This window comes from Nannospalax galili, unplaced genomic scaffold (assembly GCF_000622305.1).
Source record: "Nannospalax galili isolate Female #2095 unplaced genomic scaffold, S.galili_v1.0 scaffold235, whole genome shotgun sequence".
In the NCBI taxonomy this organism is placed as follows: Eukaryota; Metazoa; Chordata; class Mammalia; order Rodentia; family Spalacidae; genus Nannospalax; species Nannospalax galili.
This window is the reverse complement of record NW_008338118.1, coordinates 5,982,152-6,004,366: the sequence shown is the minus strand read 5'-3', so window position 1 is coordinate 6,004,366 and position 22,215 is coordinate 5,982,152.

The window sequence follows — 22,215 nt, the reverse complement described above, 5'->3', positions numbered from 1 at the left end:
ACATGTGCAAGCTTCCAGTGGCCTGAAAGTCTCTGCTTCCCTACATTCATGAACCAGCCCTGGCTCTTAAAATCTTTCTATCCCCTCTTTTGTAATGGTCCCCAAGCCATGGATGGGTGAGGTTTAATATAGGAGTCCTATCCAGGAACACACACTCTTCAATCTCCTTTAAAACTTGGCCAGCTTGTGGCCTTCTGTGTGCACTGCACTCTGTTGTATAAGGAAGCTTCACTGGTGAGGGATGCACCAGTTTTCTCTCTGCACCCACCCCCATTCCATTAGGTTCCATGAGCCTTTGATGTAGAGATTCAACTGTAGATGTGTCACCTAGGACTAAGCATCTCTCAGATGTATATTCTCTGTGTCTGACCAGTTGTGCATTTCTGCAGTAGCCTCCATCTGCTGAAAAAAGAAGCTTCTTTGATGAGTGGAGTACAGTACACTTGTCTATAAATTTAAGAATCCATATTTAGCATATGGTAAGAAACTTCTTTTTCTAGAGTTATGACAGAGATGGGGTTTTCTTTAGGATCTATGTCCTCCCCAGTGATGTGTATTTGTGCTTATGGTGCCATCCAGGAGTTTACTCCCATTGAGAGGGCTTTAAGTCCAATTAGATAGCTATTGATTACCTTCCAGAACAGTGCCACTACTGCACCAATAGAGGCACTTTGCTGAGCCAGTCCTTATGGGTATTAGGCTTTAGGGCTGGATTGGACCATGGATTGATTTTCCCCCTTCTCAGTTTGCTAGTCTCATCTAGCATTATGAGGGCTAAACTTCAGGTAGAAAGCTTCCAGGTCAGTTTCTGCTCCATTGCTCCAAGTCCTGTTTCAGAAGTATGTCCTGTTTTCAGGACATACTTGCTAGTTCTGGGAGATAATCAAGAGCTCTGGCAATAGCCTGTGTTATTTTGGGAGTCTCTTGGACTTGTATCATCTTTAGCATGTACTTGGAAGTGAAGTTTAGTGTGAAGATAATATCTTTTACTAGTTTCCTAATATAGATTAGATTATTGATTTTAGTATCTCCTATTTTAGTTTTTAAGTGCAATATTATTTTAATTGACATGTACTAGTTGTATATAATTAGAGGTACACCATGATATTTCAATACATGTGCGTAATATATAGTGATGGATAAGAGGTAATTAGTTTACTTATTACCTCACATACCATTTCTCTGTGTTAGGAGCAACAAAATCCTTTCTAGTAGATATTTTCACATATTCTACTAATTGAAGTCAGATATAGTGATCTTACAGTGCTATAGAACATTAGAAACTATTCTTATCCAAATGCATCCTGCTCCCACTATCATCTGCTCTCCCTTCTTACCCCTAAACTGTTCCTAAACTTTGGTAACCACTACTCTGCTCTTCACTATCCTGACATCTGCTTTTTAGTTTCCCATACAGGTGAAGAATATACAGCATTCATATTTATATACATAGTTTATCAGTTCTAACATTTTTGTACAGTATTTAGGTATTTCTACAGATAAAGTCATATCTTTTGTAAATAGGGATAATTTGACCTTCATCGATAGTTGGATGCTGTTCATTTCTTTTTCTTATTTCTCTGGCTAAAACTTCTATTACTCTTAAATCAGAGTCATGAAAATTCAAATCCTTGCCTTGGCCCTGATCTTAGAGAAAATTTCAGCTTTTTCTTCACTCATAAAGTAAGTCTGGAAAGGTTACCCCACTTTCAGTGCTTCAGGATACTTACGAAGACTTGGCATTACTTCTTACTCAGTGGTCTGTTTATGTTTACCAGTGAAGCTATCAGGTCCTGGACTTTTCTTTGTTAGAAGTTTTATTAGTGATTCAATTTTACTACTTCTCATTGGTGTTCTTAGGTTTCTATGTTTTCATGGCTCAATTTTGGTAGGTTATATGTATTCAGAAACGTATTTCTTCTAGGTTTCGTAATTATGGTCATATTAGTTTGTAATGATTTCTAATGATTTTTTCTTTTTATTTGTTTCATGCCTGTGTGTGAATGTGTAGAGGCCAGAGATGGGCATCCGGTCCATTCTTTGATCACTCTGCACCTTATTTTTTTGAGACAGGATTGCTCACTGTGTTTGAATCTCAGCAATTGGCTAAAGTGACTGGTCAGTGAGTTCCACAGATCTGCCTATCCTCTGCCCCCCACCCTAGCAGTGCTAGGTTACAGATGTGCATCACTGTGCCTGGCTTTTGCATGGGTGCTGAGGATTTGAACTCAGGACCTCATGCTTGTGTGGCTATCTCCTGTCTTCTAATGACCTTTTACATTTCTGTGGTAGCAGTTGTAATGTCATTTTTTTTGCACTCATTTTATTTATTTGTGTCTTTTCTCATTTGTCCTTGATTAGTCTAGCTATTTTTGTCTTTTTAATCTTTCAAAAATTTTCTTTGTTTTCTAAATCTTTTACTTTTATGTCTCTGTCTTATTTACTTCTGGTCTTTTCCCTTCTGCTAGCTTTGGGTTTGTTTATTTTTGCTTTCTTAGCTCCTTTGGTTTCATTGTTAATGTGTTTATTTGAAATCTTTCTATTTGTTTGATGTAGGCCCTTATGGCTATAAACTTCCTTCACAGCACTACTTCCATTACGGGATTGAATGAAACCACCTAATGTTTTAGTATGTTGTGTTTTAAGTCTGTTGGTTTCAGGAAAACATTTTTAAAAATTATTTATTTATTAACCACATACTTAGAAGAAGCATTTAGTTTTAGGAATATTTTAATCTTTCTTTTTATGTATTGATCCTCTCTCATTTAAGAGAATATTGCTTAAATTCCATGCACGTGTACATTTTCTGAAGTTTTTTGTTGATTTCTAGTTTTGTTCCACTGTGGTCAGAAAGGATATTGTTCTATTTATTTTCTATTGCTGCGATAAACTCCATGACCACAGCAACTTGGGGAGGAAAGGGTTTATTTCACCTTACAGAGTACAGTTCATCATGGAGGGAAGTCAGGGCAGGAGCTCAAGGCAGGAACCTGGAGGCTGAAGCTGAAGCAGAGTCCACAGAGGAATGCTGCTTACTGGCTTGCTCCTCCAGCCTGTGCTTGGCCCACTTTCTTGTACAACCCAGGACCACCTTCCCAGGGGTGGCACTGCCTACAGTGGCCTGGGCCCTCCTATATCAAACAACAATTAAGAAAATGCCCCACAGACAGGTCCACAAATCAATCTGATGGAGGCCATTTCTCAATTGAGGGTCCCTTTTCCCAGGTGTGTCAGGTTGACAACTGAAGCTCTCCAGGATAGACATGTTACATGATTTCAATTTTTTGGAACATGTTCAGATTTATTTTGTGGCATCATATATGGTCTGTCCTGTATAATGTTCCTTGTAGATGAAAAGAGTATATTCCATAGTTACCGACTGAAATGTTTACACATATTTTTTAGGTCCATTCGTTTTATAGTGGTGAGAGTTAATCATAGTTATCAACTTCATTGGACTGAGAGATGCCTAAAAATCAGTAAAGCACACTCCTGGGTATGTTTGTGAAGGTGTTTCCAGAGATGATTGGCATGTGGGTCAGTGAAGTCAGGGGGAAGATTCAATCTGAATAAGAGTGGCACAATTCAGCAGGCTGCAGGCCTAGATGGTATAAAAAGTAGAAGAAAGCAGCAAGCTCACGTATTCGTGCAAGTTTATTTTTCTTGGTGTTTTTTTTTTTTTTTTTTTTTTTTTTTTTTTTGTGGCCGCCGTTGCTCATGGACCTGACTCTAGCTACTTTAGCCTTTGAACATAGATTCACCATAACTGTTCTCCAGGAAGCTCTCAGGCCTTCAGCCTTGTACTGTGGTTGTATCATTGGCCCCTCTTGTTCTAAGGCACTAACCTTCTTGTACTGAGCAGCAGCTGGTTTTTCTGACTCTTCAGCTTGCACATAGCTATTATGGGATTGTCCAGCCTCTGATACTATAAGTCAATCTCACAAATTTCCTGTAATAATTATATATAATTTATTGGTTCTGTTGCTCTAGAGAACCCTAATAAATTAGCATAGTTTAACTTTGATGGGATATGGTTTCTTCCATCACTTAGTCATGTCAGCAGCACATACATGGTGGGTCTTTTTTTTTTTAATGCATTCAACCGGTGTATATCTTTTAATTGAGGAGTTTATTGTACTTTCATTTAAGGTTATTTATAGGAAAATACATAGTATTACCTGTTCTATTAATTCTGGGTTATTTGGTGTATCATTTTTTTCTCAGCTTGTTTATCTTTGTGGTTTCACAGTTTTTTATAATGATAGTATTTGATTTTGTGTGTTTATGAGGTTTGTGTGTATATGTGTATATGTATATACATGTATATCTGCTCTACTGTTGTTTTATATTTTTCTGTTTTCATAATGATAGTCATTTTGATTCTTATGTATAACTCCAGCAAACATTTCTTTTTAAAAATATCTTATTATTTTAATTTTATGTGTGTGAGTGTATTACCTTGCATGTGTATGTAAGTGCACCCATGTCATACAATGTTTGAGGAGGTCAGAAGAGGGCGTTGAATCCCCCTGGAACTGGAGTTATGGACAGTTGTTAGCCACCATGTGGATGCTGGGAACTGAACCTGGGTCCTGTGCAAGAGCAGCCAGTGCTCTTAACTGCTGAGCTGTCTCTTCAGCCCCTCCATTAAGCATTTCTTATAGGAACAGACTGATCATAAATTAATACAGCTTTTATTCTATTAGAAAATTTTTATTTCTCCTTACTATCTGAAGGAAAGATTTTCTGGGTATGACATTCTTGGTTGGTTTTTTTATCTTAAGGACTTCTAAGTATATTACCTCTTTCTTTCCTGGTCTCTATAGTTTCTGTTGAGTCTAATGGAAGATTTCCTTATATTTCTTGATGCTTTTTATTTCTTTTCAAAATTATCTCCTTGTCTTATACTTTAGACATTCTGACTGTAAAATGTGTTGCAGACAAATTTTTAGTCAAATACATTAAAGATTTTTTGAATTTTCCAGATCTCGGTATACCTACAATTCTCAAAATTTAAGAACTTTTCAGAATTATGCCTTCTTCCATCTCTTCTCCTTTATGATACTGAATATTATTTTTTAAAAAATCTTTTTGATACAGGGTCTCCCTGTAGCCCCAGCTGGCCTGGAGCTCACTATGTAAACCAGGCTGACCTTGAACTCACAGAGATCTGCCTACTTCTGCCTCTCGAGTGCTGCAACTAAAGGTGTGCACCAGCATGCCTGGCTCCTTCCTGAATATTCTTAATGAGAAAGTCTAATGATATCTCATAAAGCATTCTTTGTTTTAAAATAGTGTTCTTGCAATTTTGTCTGAATGTGTTATTTCTTAAAAGATGTCCTCAAGTTCAGAAATTCTTTGGCCTGATCAGTTCTGTTGAGACTCACACCTGTATTTTTATTTCATTTGTTAAGCTTTTTAACTGTGTGATTTATTTCTTCATTCACAATCGCATACCTACTCATACCTACCTACAAAGTATATATATTATACTTTGATCCTATTCTCTTATTATCTTCTCATCCTTCCACCTCCCCCAAAACCTCGTCTTCTTCCCAACAATCCCCCTCCTACTTTCATATCTTTTTTCTTTTTTATGTGTGGCCCACTGAATTTAATTAAGATTGCTTGCATGAGCATAGATGGGGGATTATTTGCTTGAACAAGGGAAACTTACCAGTGGCTTTACCACCAGAATATGACTCTGCCTCCCCTAATGGTTATTAGCTTCCTATAGCTCTTTGGGAGTGAAGGGTGGTTATGAGTCCATCTGTGATGGAATTTTGATGGGCCCAGTCTTGTACAGGTAGCCACTGCTGCTGTGAGTTCATGGGTGCAAAAGCCATGTCATGTGCAGAAGACAGCATTTCATAACACTCCTTCCTTGCCTCTGGTTCTTACATTCTTTCTGTCCTCTCTTCTGCAATGTTCCCTGAGCTTTGGAGGGGGTGATATTTATGTCCCATTTAGGACTGAGCATTCAGGAGTCACTTATTCCCAGTATTTTAACCAGTTATGCATCTCTGCATGAGCTGTTGCCCACCGCAGACAGAAACTTTTCTGGCTGAGGCTGAGAACAGCACTAAACTATGGGTACAAGCATTTAGAAGGCAGTTTGACACCATGCCCATTTAGCAAAGCAACAAGAGTAGATTCCCTCCTGGTGCGTATGACCTCCCCAGGTTTACAGTTCCAGGCACAAATTTCATCCTGTGGCACATGCCTCAAATACAACCAGAAGGTGACTGGTTACCTCCATAACAGCCATGCCATTATTGTACCAGTGGACACATCTTGTCTGGCAGGTAGGTATTGTAGCCCACAGGGTTCACAAGTGGGTAAATTCATTGATAATTTTTCTCCCCCAGCAACCTACATAACACCTTCTCACACTATGCATGCTAGCTAACAGGGAAGAAACTTCTCGTTCAGTTCTAGTCTGATTTTTCTATGTATTTCAATCAGAGTGTATGATGTCTTCTAGTTGTGATTTCTGATTGAAATTTTTCAATGATCTCAACCTTTTTCCTGAATTTCCCATTCATATCATGAATTGTCTTGCTAATTTCACTGATTTTCTGATCATGTTCTCTTTTATTTCATTAATCTTGATTGTGAACTTGATTGGATCTGGTATCAAAAAAGAGATATATTTCTGGGTGGACCTGTGAGGGAATGTCCATGAAGGACTGGGGAAGGACTTGCCCCGAGAGTAGGTAGGACCTTCTGGTGGTAGGGCAGACATAGGGGGTCTGAGGTAAAAGCAGTGCTGCTACCGCCTGTTTTGCTCCTTTCTAGTTAGTGTGTTGCCCTCATTGTTGTGGGCTGCTGCATCCATCGCTGCACCAGAATCCACCTCCTTCTTTGGTCTATCAGTGTGAACCGAAGACGAGTGATTCTCCAGGAATCCTTTAGGCCTTCACGAGCTATCAGGAAATCTCCATGCCTTCAACACCAGATTGGGGATTTCTGAGGTATCCAGCCTCAAGGACAGAGCAGATGCTAGGTTCTCAGTCTCTTCTGTGTAAAGACAGTCATTGTCGGACTACCCAGCCTGTACCATGTAAGTCAATTTAATAAATCATATATATATATATATTCGTTCAAATATATTCAAATTCATTCTATAAGTTGTGTTCCTCTAGAGAATTCTAATACAAGAAGTATTCTGTTACTTTGATTTTTCCTGGTTCTTGTGATTCTGCTATTTGTGTATTTGGTGGGTCAGTTGCCTCTATCAATTTTATAGCATGGCTTTTGCAGAAAAAAAAGACTCTTTGCCATGCTCCAGTAGTTGGCCCTGCACCCATGCATATACAGGCAGCACTAAGTGGACTCAGTGGGTTTTAAAAAAATAGAGAGAGCACATGGAGTTGGGAAGGAAAAGTGATGCCAGAAGGAATTGGAGTGAAGGGAATGAGGGTGGATTTGATGAAAACACATTATATACATGTATGAAATTTTCAATGACCCTGACCCCCCCCCCAAAAAAAAGACTCACTGTTAAGAATGTGTCCTAGCACACTGGTTGCATACCCTGTGTTGATTGGCATCTAGGACGTCTTTCTAAGATAACCACATCGTTCTTTTTCAAGTTAGGAATGTTTATGAGTGTCTTAGTGGCCTAGGCTGTGGGAGTTACAGGATGCACTACCAGTCAGTGTTCAGCTCCTCTCAGCAGGCTTCACTGAGCAGCTTTGGGTAGTATGCTGGCTATAGCTATGGGGCATTTGTCAGTTTTCATGGGTCATTAGAGTATAAGAATATACTTGAGGATCTTGTGGCAATGTTTCTGATAGCAGGGTGGGTAACTGATAGCTTTGAGGCATGGAAGCTGATCCATATGAGTGAACCTAGACAAGCCACTTGTCTTAATGGTGGCTAAATGGTGACTATCGGGGGCTGCTGTAGGGTCAATGTACTTCAGGGCCTTTACATAACTGCTTTCCAGGAATGAGGTTGGGTTGACAGATCTGAGTCAGTATTGTCTTACTGTGGCTTCAGTGGACATTCTGAGAATTGACTGCTCAGTTGTTTCTTGGGGCCAGAGAAGGATGGTGTTGTAGTTTGTTTCTCCATTGCCGTAACAAAACACTCTGACCAATACCAACTTGGGGAGGAAAGGTTTTATTTTATTTTTCATCTCCTGGGTCACAGATCATCAATGAGGAAGCCCAAGGTAGGAACATAGGGCAGGAACTTGGAGACAGGAGCTGGAGCACAGGACATCAAAGAATGCTGCTTACTGGCCTGCTCCCCTGAGCCTGCTCAACCTGCTTACACAACATAGGCCCACCTACTCAGGGATGACACCACCCACAGTAGACTGGGCCCTCCCACATCACTCAATAATCAAGAAGATGTCTTACAGACATGGCCACAGGCCAGTCCAATGGCGGCAATTCACCAGTTGACACTCCCTCTACCCAGGTGTTCAAGTTGACAACTAAAGCTATCCAGCATAGACGGGCAGGACCATATGTTTACTTCTATGTCAACCACCCACTTAGAAAGTCTGCTTGGCTCCTTCCTGGGATCACAGTTGTGTAGGAAAAGTTGTCCTCTTCCTTGAAGCTCTATGGGTTCAGCGATTAGAATGGGCCTCCCAGCTATGTTCTAGGTCTGTGGGAGGGTGGATATGGACTCTTGCATGGTTTGGGGAAGTCAGGAAAAGATGCCACCTGGTATCTTCTTCCAATATCTGCTCAAGGCTGTTGCCTGGTTGCTTCCCAGAGCAGAGGATCTATGAGTAGGGCCACCCACATGCTTCTGGGGGCACTTGGAGGGTAGACAAGGATGGTTGTTTTCTTGGTTCATCTGAAGACCGAGTAGCTCTGAGTGGGCTACCCATGTGCTTCCCAGGACTATGGGAAAGTGGACAGTGCTTCTAGATAATCTAACAAAGTTGGGTCACTGGAACTGCTGTAGGCCACTACCAGGCTACTTTAAAGGACCTTGGGTGGGTGAGAATCTCAAGATGCCTCTGTGTGCATCAAGGCATGGGAAGGACATAGAATGTGCTGGGTATTTTCTCTAGGCCAGTACAGTAGAGTAGTAACACAAACTAATCTCAGGGCCCGCAAAGGTCACAAAATTCTGTAGTACTAAATGCCTCAGGTGTCTGTGAAATGAATGGGGACTATTGGGAACCTCTGATGACCCCTTTTATGTCAAGTCTCCTTTGGTTTAGGGCTGATAACAAGACATGGAATAGCAGATACTATGTTCTTAGTTCCTTTATTTATGATATTAATTATCTTTGTGCTCTACAATGTACTACCAAATCTCCACTCACTGTGATGTTCTACCTCAACACTCTTGTTTTGGTTCTTTTTCTCATGTCTGTGGGAATCGGCACTAGATTAAGAAAGGTTGAACTATATTTGATGAATTTCTGGAGACCTAGAATGGATAAGGCTGAGAGTTAAAAACACTGTAGGGAACCTGTTCATCAGGAGGTTGACACACTTTTGAATATAGGTCTTGTGCAGGTAACCACAGCTGCTGTGTGCATGGTTTTATTGGCTGTATATGATCCAAAAGACAAGAGTTTTGTAGCTCTCCTTCCCATCATCCAGCTCTGATAATCTTTCCATGCCCTCTTTTATAGTGTTTAGGCCTTAGAAAGGGTGATATAGATGCCTATTTAGGACGGAGTCCTCAAAATTCAGCATAATACTTTCCAATTCTATCCACTTTCTTGCAAATTTCATTTTCTCTTTAGTATTGAGTAGAATTTGAATGTTATATGAGCCACATTTTCCTTATCCTTTCATCACTTGATGAATGTCTTTGCTGATTCTGTTTCCTGGCTATTGTGAATAGAGCAGCAATGAATATGGATGTACAGGTACCTGTGTCATGGAGTATAGAGTCCTTTGGTAAAGAGCCCACTAATTATATATTTGAGTTATAAGGTAGTTCTGTTTTTTAGCTTTTTGAGAAAACTTCTACACTGATTTCCACAGGACTGTAACAGTTTGCACTCCCATCAACAGTGAATAAGGTTTCCTCTTTCCCCACATCCTTGCCAGCATTTGCTCATTTGTTTTCTTGATGATAGCTATTCTATCCAGGCTGAGATGGAATCTCAAAGCAATTTAAGTTTTTTTTATTCATTTGTATTTCTTCTTGTGAGAGCTCTCTGTTCAAGTCCATAGCCCATTTTTTGAGTGAGTTGTTTGTTTTCTTGATGTTTAGTTTTTTTTTTTTTAGTTCTTTGTATATTATAGCTATTGATACTCTCTCTGATATATTACTGGCAAAGGTTTTCTTCCATTCTGTAAGCTGCCTCTTCATTCAATTGACTGTTTCCTTCGCTATATAAAAAAAACCTTAATTTCATAAGATCCTGTTTGTCATTTGTTGGTCTTACTTCCTTAGACTGGAAAGTCCTTACTTATGCCTGTAGCTTGCAGTGTATGCTTTACTTTGTCCTTTAGCATTTTCAGAGTTTCAGGTCTTAAGTTGAAATCTTTGATCCCTTTGGAATTTATTTTCATGAGGGTGAATGATAAGGGTCTAGTTTCATTCTTCTATATAAAGATGTCCAGTTTTCTGAGCACTATTAGTTGAAGATGCTGTCTTTTCTCCAGTGTATATTTTTGGCATCCTTGTAAACTATCAGTTGGTTGCACTTATATGAACTTATATCTGGATCTGTCTGTTCTACTCAATTGATTTATAATATGTGTATGTTTTTGTGCTATCAAGGTGTTTTTATTACTATAGCTCTATAGTATAATTTGAAGTCAGGTATGGCAATGCCTCCAGCATTATTATTTTTGCTTAGGATTGCTTTGGCTATCTGGGGTCTTTTGCACTTCCAAATAAATTTTAATTTTTTTTCTATTTCTATGAAGAATGGCACAGGAATTTTGATTGAGATTGAATTGAATCCGTTGAATGATTTTGGTAGGATGGTCATTTTCAAAATATTATTTCTTCCAATCCCTAGTACAGGAGGTCTTTCTATCTTCCAGTGTCTTCCTGAATTCCTTTTTAAACAAATTTTAAGCAGTTTTATTTAAAAATTTTATACAGTGGTAACTCTTATAAAAAGCATCCAAGCACAGTATACAGAACTACCACAAACATTAACAACATCAGCATCAGCAGCAACAACAGCAGCAGCAATATCACTTTTTCCAAGTGAGTCAATGCAAAACATATATTCAGAGTCCAGTCATGTCCATTTCCCATAGCAGGAATGGCCAGTTGAATAAAAAAGGAAGCCCAGTTCTCATAATCACTGCTGGGAAAGGAGAACACTTACTGGATTCATATGGAATGCAGACATGGTTCCTGCTACTTCAACACACAGAAAGTGGAATTCACACATCCACCAGGAAAAAAAAAAAAGAAAGAAAATATGCTCCTTTTCTTTTCAAAATATCATTTCTTGTTCTCAAATCTATTATAGTATACCCACACATGCACTTGTTTACATGTATACATGTATATTTTATAGGCTAGGAACCACACATGAGGGTAAACATGCAAACATGCAGTGTTTTGCTTTCTGTGATTGGGTGACCTCACTTAATATTGTACATTCTAGGTTTATGTTGTTGAATTTTGTGATTTCACTTTTCTTTAGAGCTCAATAACATTCAATTTTATATATGTACCAGCCTTTCAATCTGTTGTTGGACAACTAAATTGTTTTCATTTCCTTGGTATAATGAATAGAGCAATAAACATGGGGGTACAAATACCTTTATAGTAAGATATGGATCTCTTTTCTTGGTATATGCCCAGAAATGAGAGAGTTGAGTCATATGGCAGCTATATTTTTAATTTGTTGAGGAACCTCAAAACCATTTTCTGTAATGGCTCTGCTAATTTGCATTCCCACCAATATGGGTGAATAAGGGTTTCTTTTTTTCCATATCCTCTTCAACATTGTTGGATTTCTTGATAATAGCCACTCTGGCTGGGGTAAGGGTGTATCTCAAATTATTTTTAATTTGCATTTCCCTGACGACTAGAGGTGTTGAACACTTTAAAAAATAGTTGTTGATCATTTATGTTTCTTTTTCTGAAAACTCTCTATTCAATTCACTGGCCCATTTGTTGATTGGTAATTTTATTTCTTTGTCATTTATTTTTTGCATTTCTTTGTATATTCTGGATATCAGCCCCTTGTCTGATATAAAAAATAGCTGGTAAAGATTTTCTCCCATTTTCTGGCTATCTGTGTACTCTGATGATAGTTTCCTTTGCTTCACAGAAAGGTTTAATTTCATATAGTCCCATCTGTTGATACTTGGGACTAATTCCTGTGCTATTGCTGTTTTATTCATGAAGCTCTTGCCTATCCTGATATCCTGAAGAGTATTTCCTATATTTTTATCTAAGAGTTTCAGAGTTTCAGGTTTTAAATTAAAGTCTTTGATCCATTTCAAGTAGATTTTTTGTACAAGGTGAAAGTTGTGTATCTAACTTCATTCTTCTGCAGGTGGAAATCGAGTTTTGCCAAAACTATTTATTGAATATGCTGTCTTTTTCTCCTGCGTGTGTTTTTGCCTTCTTTATCGGGAATTAGGTAGGCATAGCTTTATTAGTTTATTTCTTGGTGTTCTAGTCTGATCCTATATTCCACTAAGTTGGAAAGCCTTAAAGAAATGGATGAAGAGCTGGGCACGGTGGTGCATGCCTTTAATCGCAGCACTTGTGAGGCAGAGGCAGGTGGATCTGTGCGAGACCAAGGCCAGCCTGGTGTACACAGCAAGTTCCAGGCTAGCTGGGGCTACAGGGAGACCTCGTCTTAAAAAAGATGACTTTCTTCAGAGTTTTAAAGCTTTCATTGTCGAGGTCTTTTACTTCTTTGGTTAGACTGAAACCAAGGTACTTTTTTTTTGAGGCTCTTTTGAATGGAATAATTTCCTCAATTTCTTTCTCAGTATGTTTCTCAAGGCTGCTGATGTTTGTATGTTAATTTTGTATTTTGCTACTTTGCTGAAGTTTTTCTTTTATTAGTTCTAGGAGTTTTCTGGTGGAGCTTTTAGGGTTTTTTATATATAGAATCATATCATCTGCAGACAGAGATACTGTGACTTCTTTTCCTATTTGTATCAATTTTATTTCCTTCCCTTGTCTTATTGCTATAGTTATGATTTCAAACAGTGTGCTGAATAGGAGTGAGGAGTGGGGAGAGTGGACACACCTGTCCTGTTTCTATATTAGAGGGAATGCTTTGAATTGTCTTCCATTCAGCAAGCTCCTGGCTATAAGTTTGTTATACATAGCCTTTAATATGTTGAGATATATTCCCCTCTTCCCTATTCTCACCAAGGCTTTTATCATGAAGGGATGTTGGATTTTGTCAAAGGCCTTTTTTCCATCCTTTGAGATGATCATGTAATTTCTTTCTTTGAGTCCATTTATATGATGTGTTTCAATTATAGATTAGTTTACGTTGAACCATCCCTGTTCTCTGGAATAAAGCCAGCTTGGTGAATTATCTTTTTGATGTGTTCCTATATTCAGTTTGCAAGTATTTTATTCAGGATTTTTTTTTATGTCCATCATGGAGTTTGGTCTATAGTTTTCTTTTCTTGTTGTATCTTTATCTGGTTTTGGTATTTGAATACTGGTTTTGTAAAAAGAGTTTGGAAATGTTCCTTTTCTATTTTACAGAATAATTTGAGAAGCATTGGTTTTAGTTCTTTAAAGGTCTGGTATAATTCTGCAATGAATCCATCTGGACCTGAGCTTTTTTTAGCCAGGAGAGCTTTCGTTACTGCTTCAACTTTATTGCTTGCCATAGATCTGTTTAAATTATTTATCTCATCTTGGTTTTAACTTTGGTAGGTCATAGACACCTGGAAATTAATCCATTTCACTAAAGTTTTCCAACATAGTGGAATATACATTTTTAATGTATGTCTTAACGATTTTCTGAATTTCATTGTTGTATTTTCTCCCTTTTCATCTCTAATTTTATTAATCTGGATCTTCTCTGTCTTTCATTTGATTAATTTGGCTAAGGGTTAGTCAATCTTGTTTATCTTTTCAATGAACCAGCTCTTTGTTTCATTAAATCTTTGTATGTATTGCTTCTGTTCTTTTCATTAATTTCTGCCCTGGTCTTATTTCTTCTAATTTACTGTTTTGGGGTTTGGTTTGTTCTTGTTTTATACAGAGCTTTAAAATGCATCATTAGTTTACTTGTTTGAGTTCTTCCTGATTTTTTAATGTAGGTACTTAAAGATATAAACTTCCCTCGTAGGACTGTCTTCACTGAACCCCACAGATTTTGATATGTTGCTTTTAAATTTTGTTCAGTTCCGAGGATATTTAAATTTCCTTCTTGATTTTTTCAATGACTCAGTCATCATTCAAGAACGTGTTGCTTCATTTCCATGCATCTGTCTATTTTCTATCGTGTTCCTGTTGCTGTTTCTAGCTTTATTCTATTAAGCAAACATCTAAAAAATTCTGATCAAATTCACTTCACAAAGAAAAGAAAAATGATGTACGTAGGCTTATAAGATCTTATTTGCAATTCTGAAATCCCAAAAGCTCTGAAAATGGAAGTGTTTTTCCAAGTTTGGTACAGATTCATTTGGCTGGAAAACTTGACTAAAACCAAAAATGTGAGGCTTTCCAAGTTTTTTCCTTATTGATTTTTTTAATAAACTATTCATCCATGCTACTAAAAAATATTGATGGGATTGATAATGGGCTGTTGCTCCAGAGTTCAGCAGCCTGGGGTTTTGTTGCATATGACATTGTATATTGGGTTACTAGAATTGAGACCATCTGAGTTTCAAGTTTTGGATGAAAGATTTTAGATCTTTATTATGAAAAATGCTTTATAAGCTTTAAAATGGTCCATAACCTGTTTATCTCACCTTTCTGGATTGCTACAAATTGCTGAAATAGTACAAATAGACTAGTCAAGAATGTCATCTTTGAGTAACTTCTAGATAAGGAAATGTGTAATGTAGGTTTCTGTCATAGACATATGGATGTTTTCTTATCATATGTTTTATATTAGAAAATTATATTCCATAGAAACAGTTATCTAGTGAAATGTTATTGGGTAAAATAATCAAACACAGCCAATTACATTCAGTATAATGAAACCAAACTTCCATTCATTTGCATTTCAATGGAAAGAGAAGCAGCAGTTGTAAAATCACAACCCATTCAAGCCAACAAATATACTGATATCCCAAACTTTAAGAATTCTAACTTTCTGTAAGTCTTCATACACAATCCAAACTGAATCATTTCAAAAATGGTGTGATATCCAGACTTGAAATAAAAATCCTTGGAAAGCCATGAGTAATGTTGACTATGGAAATAAAAATTTCAATAGCTTTTAATTAGTACCTCCACTAGTTATAAGCTAATCTCCTTAGTCATAAGGCATGTAAAAATGCAAGTCAAAGGAACTTATCTCTTTACTCTTAATGCAGAAATTTTATTTTTATGAGTAGTTCTTGACTGATTAGGATTGCTTAGTGTGTCAGGCAACTTGCAATACAGGTCAAGAATTATGTTGAAGGGGTAAGGATGCTCAGTGGTGGTGTTGAGGAGGGATAGTAAGAGTCAGCTCTCCTCACATCACACAGTCATGATAGACATCTCATTGGGCACATACTGAGATGTTCATTTAACATTAACAAGCAAAAGGAAATAGCATTTGTAAGACTCACAAAGCACCTATTTTCCCATTATATTGTCATCATCACTGATGGACATTTTAAAATGGTATGGAAAAGTGAGTCACATGATATCAATAAAGACAAGCCAAAACTCTTATGTTGCTCTGGAAAATGAGTCTATAGTCAGGACCTTGTAACACTGTAGTGTCAAATAAGCTTAATGCATTTTTCATTTTGTGGCTGGTGAAAGGAAGAATTGTAATCTAAATTAAAATTTCAGTAAAATTATGCCATCAACATTTAAATCCTTTAGGTCTTGATTTAAATCATGATATCCACTCTGTAGATATGTAACTTTCATTTTCTCCTTGGTTTTCTTTTCTATTTTCTTGGCTTGAAGATGTACAAACTTGGCCTTTTATGATTTTCCTGGTTTTTCTAAAGATTTTGTTTCCTCAGACAGTTTATGATTGACTTCTTTTTGCTCAGGCCTTATTTTGAATGCCATCATCACTTTCTGCCTTCTGATCTGCCCTTGTTTTGCTCTCATCACCATACCTTTTTCAGAACATTTCTTTATGACACTTCAAACTTTATCAAATATTCATTGCTATCCTCCCCTCACATTCTGTCCCATCCAGGTTTCAGGAATGCAACGACTTTGTGTTATTCCCTGCCTAATGCAAGTTCAAAAACAGTGCTTAACACAAATATGTAATAAATCCTTGTGGAATAAATCAGCTAACAGGTAAATGAACAGATCTGAATCAATGTGCAAGAAAGCGGCAAGTATTTACAATGGGCAAAAATGCCAGATCGACTTGTTAGTTAACAGTATTTTGAATATCTCAAATGCCCAATACATGTTTATAATCTGAAATGTTTCAGTTTTAGCCTAAAGACTTTGAAACTGGAAGTGAATAATGAAATCACTGTCCTCCAGCAAAATTCTTGAGATTGCTATTATTTTTAATAATGCTTATATCTAATGGGGTACACCTAAATGTCATGGTGGCAATCAGGGATGTGAAGCTTGGTGATTTCAAGGCTGGTGTTCTTTGCTTCTCTGTGCAGTGTCTCACCGCAGAAGGCTGGGTAAAACTGAGTGTGTTCCTGGTAAGTCTAGTCAATGCTGGTGAGCTAAACAAACCAGGACAGCTGGGCTGATGTCCTTAGTCCTGTGAAGTCAAATCAAAATAAAGATGCAGCATATTTTTGAGGTTAAATGATAAATAAATTTGAGCTTCAATGAATAAGAACATCAACAACAGTTGCAACAGAAGCACTTAGAGTTCTCTCAGGGACCTCCACTCAGATAAGGCTGGAGTGAGTCCTTGACTACACCACAGAAATTACTTTAGGATAAGCCAAAGTGCAGCAAAGTTGGTGAGTTAAGTATTTGGACAGGGAGCACACAAAGACAGCACACAATCTCAAGACATGAGTGTTGGCTTCTCAAGAGAGAGAGCTGCCCTTGAGAATCTTTACAATGATTTTCTCTATATGATTTAGTGGCTTTCTAACTTGTGTTCCTTAAACATGAGGAATCATGTGAGACCTTGTCTGAAAAAAAATGAAGTAAATCTTAAAATTTAAGTAAAATTTAAAAATTAAGTAAAAGAACATGAGATTGAAGATCTTGAAGATCTTTCTTTTACAAATCAAATTATAAGGTGGTTGAGGTGCATTGCTTAGGTTTAGGTATGAGATAAGGGTGCCAACATGATAAAACTCAAGGTTACAAACATTCTGGCTCTAAGTAAGCACAACTCATTTGTTGTTTTAAACATTCTTGTTTACAATGTCTTTAGGAAAACACATCTCTGTAAGCAATTTTAGCTTTATCAGTTTTTTAAAGTTTCTCTTGACTCTCTGTCAGCAGGAAAGGCAAATTAGATTCCAGGGTAAGGGTTTTTTTTCCTTCTTATATCCTGTTAATTTTCCTGCCTTTCTGTTTTGCCTCAGTAATATATTGGGTAAACAGTGGAATAAAACCAAGGTTAGGATCAGAATATGATGGTGCAATCAAATTTCTCTGTGTATCTATGACTCATTGCTTTTCTTACTAAGGGGTGTGATGCATGGAGATATTGACTTTGTATGAAGGAGCAAGTTTGAGTAAGGCATATAGGTACATGTGTTTACAAGGATATAGGTATCTATATTAATAAGGCCTTAGATACATATATTAATAAGACCTAAAACATACAGGTACATACATTAAAATTTTTTATTACGTTTTATTTATGTGTGGGTGGGGTGGGTGAGGAACATGGGTATGTACCAAGGCATGTGTGTGGAGGTCAGAGGAAAAATTGTGGGTGTCATTTCTCTCCTTCTTCTATTATGTGGCTCTCATGAATTGAATTCAGTTTGTTAGGTTTGATGGAAAGCACCTTTATCTGCTGAGCCATCTTACCAACCCTAGATACATATATTAATAAAGCATATAGATACATATATTTGAACAGAGACTAAACTTCACCTCTCTCCATTAAGACCTCCCTTTGAATGGTTGGTAAGAGTAGTCCAGGAAACACAGGCTATTGACAAAGCTCCTTAGTTATTACCCAGAACTAGTAAATAAGACTTTGTGCTGAAGACAGGATGTACTTCAGACAGGACTTGGAGCAATGGGTTGGGAACTGACCTGGAAGCCTTCTATCTGAGGACTAGCTCTCATAATACTAGATGATAATATGCAAACTGCTAAGGGAGAAAATCAATCAATGGTCCAACCCAGCCCTAAAGTCTAATAACCATAATGACAGGCATGACAGACTACCTCTTTGGTGCAGTAGTGGCACTGCTATCTGGAGGGCACTCAATAGCTATCTTGTTGGACTTAAAGCCTTCTCAATAGGACTGAATGAATTGACAACACTGTAAACTCAGCAAATATACATGGCTGGAGAGGACATGGATCCTAGAGAAAACCCTATCTCTGTCATATCTCTAGAAAAATGCAATTTTTACCATATGCTAAATATGGATCCTTATTGTACACCACTCATAAAAGAGCCTTCTTTTTGCAACAGATGGAGGCTACTACTGAGTTCCACAACTGGACAGACACAGAGAATATGCATCTGAGAGACGTCCAGTCCTAGGTTATACATGTACAGTTGAACCTCTACATCTAAGGCTCATGAAACATGGTGAAATGAGGGGTAGAGAGAAAACTAATGCATCCCTCAACTCTCACCAGTGAAGCTTCCTTATACAGCAGAGTGTGAGACACACAGAGAGCCACAACTGTCCAAGTTTTGGGGAATGGGAGACAAAGTGTAGTATCTCTGGATAGGACTCCTACACTGAAACTCACCCACCCATGGCTCAGAGACCATGGTGGAAGGGGGTGGAAAGACTGTAAGAGCCAGGACTGGTTCATGAACACAGGGAAGCAGACGTTTTCAGGCTATTGGAAACTTGCACATATGAACTTGTGGCAATGGTGGCATGGAGCACAGGACCCATGACAAGGGCCCAGAGAGGAGAAGAGGGATGGTTGGTAGGCCAGCCCTAGACTAAGAACTATTGGAGACTGATTGTTACTGGGAGAGGGAGACTATGCTTTACTTGCTATCTCTAAATGGGCTGACTAGACTCCACTGGATCGGTTTGCACTAAAAGATGTCTGGGTACAAATGCTTGACTAGACAGGACTGACTTGGCATGTGTGGTGGAATGTATGAGGTCTGGTGGAAGGACAGGGGCCATGGATGGGAGAGGGGTCTGGATTTGATTAAGAACTGTTGTATGAAATTAAAAAAGTGCAATAAATTTTTTTAAAGCTTAAAAAAAGATATATAAACTGAAGAAATGATCCACTTTCTTTGCATATCAGTTTCCAATTTGATAATATGGAAATATATGACTCAGAGTTCATGTGTATATAGAAATTAAACAAAAATCAACAGGTAAAAACTATGCTGCTTGGTATCAAAAGATTTGTTAAATTTCTTGAAATGCCTTCCTTTAAATGTTAGATCAATATTTGGAATCTACTTACCTTTTGGTAAGTCATTGATTTAGAATATAGGCTAGGATTTTGAGAGAGAAGTTTCTTTAAAATTTATCATTAATCAAGCCTGTATTGAGCATTAGCTTGCACAAATAATTGAATGAAGTGCTCATAATTTAATTCTAAAAGAAAACTCGAAAAGAAAAATTAAGACAGGTATAACTGTCATTATGAAAATGGCTTCCATATAATACTGCTAAATAACCAAAATTTAAAATAAAAAGTGACCAATGCAAGAAAAGAAAAACTACTATCAGCCGTAGAATATAGAGAACGAATTTCTTTCTATTCAAGGCTGTGTGGAGATTCAGGGAAGGTGTAGTTGAGACTAGAATGCCAAACAGCAGTTCCAAATCGATACTGCACAGTTATCCTCCAAAATCTAAATGGTAGCTTTACTTACATGCGTGTTTTCCCTAATCACTCTCTTTAATATTCCAAAATTTCAGTTTTCCTGTGGTCGAATAAAGGTAGTTTGATTTTCTTTCTTCAAGTACTGTTTGCCTTTTACAGAGTCTATAATGTAGCTATGAAGCCTGTGCTGATTTATTAGGAGGTCTAGGTGAGCCCAGAACAGTTCTAACAATAGATTCAATGGTGAGTGGTTTCAGTTCTTCTAATGGAAAATGTGTGACTGTCACCATTGAGAGCTAGTTCTTCAGCAGCATAAACAGCTGGCTTTGGGAACATCTTGTTCTGAGTGAAAGATGGGATTCTCTTGATTTAGGCAAATTTACTTAGAAAGTGAGTGGGGTTGAATCTTATGCAACTGTTTAAGTTTGACATTCTCCGGAGAGATACTTATTAAAAGATAAGTGTGCAAATGACAGAAAAATTCCAGAGGAGGGATTTGCAAAACTATAGAACATGGAAACCATTTGAAAGTCAGTTAGGAGTGTCATGGAAACTGATAACCTTTGGAAGATAATTCCAAACACTGGTCAGGAAACAAGCTATGTACCACTCAACTACCTCTCTAGGATTTAATGTTAAACTCCTGTTGCTAGTTTCTTTCAGCACCCCACAAATGTTGTTTATTCACTGAAAATCTTCCTGTTGGACTGAAAAGGATGAAAGTCCCAGATCTAATTTCCTCAAATTATTACATGTGCCATCATTTATGTGAAAAAGTTATAGTATACAAAAAGGGAATAACTTGGAGGGAGGACAAGTCTGAGCTGTAGAAAAGCTCAAATGCTAGATTTAAAGAAAGGTATTACTGTTTTCAAAGGTACAGTGTCCTTGGAATGACCAGCTAAGATCTCCGTGAGGGTGGGATAAACCTGTCGTGCTTTTGTACATAGATAAGATGGCATTTAAAACAACACATTAATTGTTTATATACAAATGGATGCTATTACATAGTGCTTAGAAACAGTTTGTTCTCTTAAGTAGGTCAAGCATCGCCTCCTGATACCTTGTTTACATCAGAGCAATCAAATGAACATAAGTTGCTTTCTTTACAAATACTGCAAAGGAATCCCGAGCTGGACTGCACAAAATCCAAATGAATGGATTTCAGATAGATGCAAGTGTGTTGCTTTTTACTTATGTATTAAAGTTCATAATATTTTATGGTTATTAATCAGTTGATAATCTGCCTGGATCCACTAGTTGAAAACAATTTTATTGAATGTTTGGAATGCTTTCCTGAAGAAAACTTCAGTTGATGTCATATGGACATGGATTCTGGATTCCTCCAAGTCAATATTTAGTTTAAATCTCTGGTATTTTAAAGGATACGAGCACTCAGCTGTGAGATTAAATTGCAGAATCACAGAGGTGTCGTAAACATACTTGGGTCATCACCATGTTCTCTTTATGACATCCTTGCCTTATATGCCTGAGCAAGCAGCCCCGAACACGAAAAATTAACCAATGCTGTAGTTCCTTGAAAATGTTCTCGCACACCTCTCTGGCCTAAAAATTTTGTCTTGGCTATGAGAGCTGCACGCTCTGCACTCTCATTTCCTGGGGACCCTTGTCACAGACTGGCATGCAGTGCATGCTGCTGTCATCCTTGAAAACCTTCCCTGGAATTTTCTTTCCCTTTCCTTTCTCTTTTCTCACTCCTGCCCAAAACCTGATCAAAGGGACCAGGGTTAATAGAAACCAAATTATAGTCTCTTCTGGTGCAAGACATACAATAATATGCTGTAGTTTTGAGCCAGTACTTGAACCTTCTTCATGTATTATAAAACAAAACAATTTTGTTGACTTATTTTTTAGAAATATTTTATTTATTATTTTATTTAATATATAAATGAGTGCACCCATGTCGTGCAGTGCCGGAAGAGGTCAGAAGAGGATGTTGGATACCCTAGCACTGGAGTTACAGACAGTTGTTAGCTGCCATGTGGGTGCTAGGAACGAAATCCCAGTCTTCTGCAAGAGCAGCCAGTGATCTTAACCACTGAGCCATCTCTCCAGCTCCAGGAAAATTAGTTTTATTTTCAGGATAAAGAACAAATTGAAGTCAACTCTTTATCTTTCTTTTCCCTTTCCTTTCTCCTTTCTGTCTCTTCCTTTCCTTTCTCCATTGTATCTTTCCCCTCCCCTCCTCTCCCCTCCCCA